This window comes from Hibiscus syriacus, unplaced genomic scaffold, assembly GCF_006381635.1.
Source record: "Hibiscus syriacus cultivar Baekdansim isolate YM2019G1 unplaced genomic scaffold, ASM638163v2 tig00110045_pilon, whole genome shotgun sequence".
Lineage (NCBI taxonomy): Eukaryota > Viridiplantae > Streptophyta > Magnoliopsida > Malvales > Malvaceae > Hibiscus > Hibiscus syriacus.
Window position 1 is genome coordinate 66,279 of NW_024062575.1, and position 6,000 is coordinate 72,278.

Below are 6,000 nucleotides of genomic sequence, written 5' to 3' on the forward strand. Positions count from 1 at the left end.
GAATTGAATTTGAGACAGCGTCGCTGGTTTGAGCTTTTAAAGGACTATGATTTTAAGATAGAATATCATCCAGGGAAGGCTAATGTAGTGGCAGACGCCTTGAGCTGTAAGACGATATCAGATCTCAGAGCCTTATTTGCCAACTTGAGCTTATTTGATGATAATAGTTTATTAGCAGAGTTACAGGTTAAACCTACTTTGGCCGAGGAGATTAAGGCCAAACAACTCCTTGATAGCTTGTTGCTTCCCATAATTGAACAAGTTAAGCAAGAATTGAGTTCGGAGTATATGGTGGATCAGGATGGTATTTTGTGTTTTCGCGGTCGTTACTGCGTCCCTAAAGATGATGAGTTGAGAAGCTCATAGTAGTCCTTATGCTATGCATCCTGGTGGGGACAAAATGTACAATAATCTCAAAGAGCGCTACTTTTGGACTGGTATGAAAAAGAATATTTCAAATTTTGTGGCGAGGTGTTTGACTTATCAGCAGGTTAAGGCAGAGCACCAGCATCCATCTGGATTGTTACAATCAATTAAGATTCCTGAGTGGAAATGGGAGCGTATTACGATGGACTTCGTTACTGGTCTTCCTCTAACTCCTTCCAAAAAGGATTCTATTGGGTGATTGTTAATCGACTCACCAAGTCAACGCACTTTATCCCTATTCGGGTTAATTATTCTCTGGATAAACTGGCTAAGTTGTACATTTATGAGATCGTTAGACTTCATGGTATTCTGTTGTCTATCATATCTGATCGAGATCCGAGATTCACTTCCAGGTTCTGGAAAGCTTTGCACGAGGCTCTGGGTACTCGTTTGAATTTCAGTACAGCTTTTCATCCTCAAACTGATGGACAGTCTGAGCGAGTGATTCAGGTGTTGGAGGATATGTTAAGAGTTTGTGTGATTGATTTTTGTGGTAGTTGGGAAGATTTCTTGCCATTAGCTGAGTTTTCTTACAATAATAGTTATCAAGCGAGTATTCGCATGGCACAGGATGAGGCTTTGTATGGACGTAGATGTCGTACTCCTATATGTTGGACAGAGTTACATGATAGAAAAACTTTGTGTCCAGACTTGGTACGAGAGACTGAAGATACTTTCAGATTGATCCGTGATCGCTTAAGAGAGGCATTTGATAGGCAGAAATCATTAGGGGTGTGCAAAATTACCCGACCCGGTTGACCCGACCCGCCGACCAGGATCTAAAAAAATCGGGTAATTCTTTAAAAAAAATTACCCGGCCGGGTCGGGTACCCGACCCGATATTTCCCGGGTCGGGCCCGGGTCACAAAATCTAGTTTTTTCGGGTACCCGGTTACCCGAGTACCCGGTTAGTTTTTTTTTATATATATAATTATATAAAATATAATGAATTATTTATATTATGGATTATTATATTTTGTATTTTGAACTTTTAAATTTTATGTTCGGATATTAGAGTATGTAATTCGAAGTTTTAAACATTTAAATTTGTGTATATATTTTTTTAAATTAATAATTTTTAAATAAAAAATTAAAAATCGGATATCGGGTACCCGATTACCGGGTACCCGCAAAATCCGGGTACCCGATTACCGGGTACCCGTAACATCCGGGTCGGGACACGGGCCGAGAAATCGTCGACCCGGAAGTTCCGGGTACCCGAAAATCGGGTACCCGGATTTGCACACCCCTAGAAATCATACGCAGATAAGCGACGTAAGGATATTTAGTTTGAGGTTGGAGATCAGATTTTCCTCAAGGTATCTCCATGGAAGAAAGTATTGAGATTTGGACGTAAGGGTAAACTGAGTCCGTGATTTATTGGGTCTTATCGTATTCTGAAGAAAGTTGGACCGGTTGCTTATCAGCTTGAGTTGCCTTCCCAGCTCAGATGTATTCATGATGTTTTTCATGTATCTATGTTAAGGCGATACCGTCCAGATCCAGATCACATCATTCAGGTTGATGAGGTAGAGTTGAGACTTGCTTTGTCATATGAGGAGGAGCCTGTTCAGGTTTTAGAGAAAGATGAGTGAGTTCTTCGGAATAGGCGTATTCCAATGGTCAAAGTTCAGTGGAGTAATCGTAGCCCCTCAGAAGCTACTAGGGAGACATTGGAGGTTCAATTTCCTCATCTATTTTCATAAGGTAAATTTCGAGGACGAAATTTCTTGTAGAGGGGGAGAATTGTAACCACCCAAAAAATACAAAATAATGTTTAATTGAAATTTGAGGTTAATTATGAAAATTGGTGAAATTTGGGGACTAAATTGGAAGTTCTTTAAACTTGTAGTTTGTTTTAGAGTTAAAGAAAAATTCAGGGACCAAGCCCTGAATTTACCCTAAAATATTAGGTATTGGTTGTTATATACGTGAATTGGTTTCTGAAAATCAGAAACCAATTCCTCCTAAATTTTCCTCTCCCAACCTCAACTTCCGACAACGATCCCGACACCATCCGAATTCCGATCGCCGTTTTGAAAGCACCATCGTGTTCGTTATCGAGTCAGGAACAATCCCCTCAATTTAATTGAAGCAAAACGCTGCCAAACGTCGTGAATTTCAAGTCAAAGTATCAATGTTTTTTTAGCTCAATCGCCTAGAAAATCCTAAATTCATCGCCGATAGTTGCTCCGTTTACGACACCTCCTGCACCATCGTGTTCCTTGTGCCATTCCGAGTCCGTCGGTGTCATCATCGGTCTCCGTAGACGGCTGCGCGTGGGGAGGTGGATCAGTCAAAGATTCGGCCGAGTCGAAATCGAGCTCTCCGTCGTTCAAAAATTTGAACCGATCTTTGTAAGTATCTCGAAATCGCTCAAAATAATTTTTAAAAATTTTTCCGTGAATTTTAGAGCCCCGGAGGACGTCGCACGCGCCACACGCGCCGCCGTAGGGCGAGTGAAATCTGGAAACCGGTTTAACCGGTTGAACCGGTTTTGACCGGTTTGACCGGTCCTGACCCGACCCGTTGACCCTACCCGTTGACCCGACCCGACCGTTGACCGTTAACCATTGACCGTTGATCGGTGCTATTCTAGGAATTAATTTGATTTTGGTGTTATTATGATAATTAATTTGAAATTGATGTTATTTTAGTAAATTTTTTTGGAAAAAGTGATATTCTGGGAATTAATTCGAAATTGGTGATATTTTGGGAATTAATTCGAAAAGGATGCTATTTTGGTAATTATTTTAAAAAGGGTGCTATTTATGTAAAATGTTTGACAGTTTGTTGACCTCCTTTGACTAGAACTTTGACCGGCTATTAAACGACCGTTAATCTTTTTTGAAAATACCTATCCTGACAGTTTTCGGCGTCCCGAATCCGTTTTTGAGGTCCGGTTCGCTAAATTCAAACCCGAAAGTCTCCAAATCGTCAGTAAAACTCGTTGACTTTAATTTTGACCGAGATTTCGAAATTTCGGAATGTCATACTTTATGTTTTTCGACGTCCTGAATATAATTCCGAAGCCGTTTTGCAAATTCTGACCCGAAATTCCCGAATCGAGCTTGTAAACCCAAAAGGCTTAATATTTTAATATTTGATTATTTAAATGAGATTGGTCAAGGATTTATTCAATAAAAATATTTTATGAAGGTACTCGTGTTTCACCTGAGCAATGATCAATTAGGTCCGGTGTTATCCGTTCGTTAGATCAGTCTGAACCGCGTACTACGAGAATTACCCGTAGGTTTCCGTATATTATTTAAATAATATTTAGATTATTATATTAGGATTCAATATGGATTTTTCCAATTCGTAGGATCTAGCGCTGCAGCAGAACGTGATCGACAGACCCAGTAATAGGCTTCCCTATCTGATTTTCCAGACTGTTACAGGTGTGTTCCTGATAGTGTTATATTATTGTTTTAAAGTATATAAATACTGAATACTGTGTATCTGATTTCTGATTTACTGTATATTCTGATATGATTTCTGGTTACGGTATTTATTCCGTTTTCTGAATACTGATTACCCAACATCTGAATTACCATACATTACTGATTTGATTTTTGATTTATGTATTTCTGTTTATGGTTTTCAAGCTTGAAATATTCTTATGTTTTTAAAGAATTATTCATTGTTTTATACGAACATTCATGTTCATTTCTATCATTGGGGGGGAATATTGTTGGAGGAAGATTACTGTAGGTTTCTCGGCTGTGTGCTCAGGGCCTTACTGTTACTGGTTGTGCGAGGTGTATGGTTCTGGGGAACCTACACAAACAGATTGTGAAAGGATAGGGGTAGTGTTCATGTTTTCAAAACATGTGCATAAACAAATTTTATTGAAATATTTCGTTAGTATGTTTTTATACACTGTTTGGAGCACACTGGGCTTTTTAGCTCATTCTGTAAATTTTAACCTTTTTCAGATAACAGCAGACCGTAAGCTAGCAGATTTGGCATCAAGAGAAATCAACTACTTTATTTTGTACGAACATATATTTCTATATGTTTTTCGGTTATGTTTGGTGACATGTATTTTATTATCGTTTTAGACATATCTGTATTATTAATATTATGTTCTATATTATATTTAACGTTCTATAAGTTATATAAAAAAACCTTTGAATGGGATATGTGACCCGCTTAGGTTTGGGTCTATCTTACAGACCGGGTCTGGAGGGTTACAAGTTGGGTCAAGTTGAATTTTTAGTCGATCTAAGTTGGGCTTAGAGAGATTCTATTTAATTCAAAATCTTACTTGAATTTTAGAGTTAAAAGTGTATCTTATTTGATCCGACACAAATATAATTTTTTTTATTTTTATTCAGTAAAAAATAGAGTTAATTGATATATATATATATATATGGCTGAGATTAAAAGTAGGAAATGTGAAAATATTTACTGAAAAAACAATGAGTCAATCTCATACATCTATTTTCACTTATCCAACGATCTTAAACATGTGCAAAACTAAAGAGATTTATACTGTATAAGTGAATCTTAACTCGTATATATAAATATATATAGATATAAGAGCATGATCTTCTTACACAATGTAAAATACTTTTAGTTTTACACAGATTTAGAACCGTTATATGAGTGAAAACATATGGTTGAGATTAAAAGTAGGAAATGTGAAGATATTTTTTTTGGGGAAAAACAATTATCGATCTCAACCATCTATTTTCACTCATCCAACGATCTTAAATATGTGTAAACTAAAGAGTTTCACACTGTATAAGTGGATCATAACATATATATATATATATATATATATATATATATATATATAGGCATGATCCTCTTACACAATGTAAAACTCTTTTAGTTTTACACAGATTTAGAACCGTTGGATAAGTGAAAACAATGATTGAGATTAAAAGTAGAAAATGTGAAGATATTTACCGAAAAAACAAGGAGTCGATCTCAGCCATCTATACCTATTTTAATATCTCATGTCAAACCATATATATTTTTTATCTTAAACATTAACCTAATTTGATTTCATCTTTACAAAACATAACATAAATCCAAATTTCTAAAATAATTTAATCTTATAACAACAAATCGAACTGAATCTCATCGTATTCAAATTTTAGGACAAATTATGTGTTTAGTACCTAAACTATCAATTTTGGTATATTTTAGTATCTAAATTTTTAATTTTTTAAAATTATACCTAAAGTTTAGTTTTTGTTTCATTTTAGTGACATTTCGTTAAAAACTTCAAATTTTGTTTTATTTTAGTACCCGTTCAAAATTTAAAGTTAAGTTTTGAAAAAATTAAAAGTTTAGGTATTGAAACAGAAGGAAACTGATAGTTTATGTACTAAAAGCGTTAAGTTTTTAACGACAGAGTAAAAAAATGAGATGAAAACTAAATGTTAGGTATGATTTTGAAAATATTAAAGTTTAAGTGCTAAAATAGACCAAAATTGATAGTTTATATACTAAATGCGTAGTTTACCCTAATTTAAATTAAAAATTACTAATATCTGACTCGATTAGTACTTTTTTAAATAAGGGAACAAAACCAAACACGGCCTTAAAGGTTACAAAATG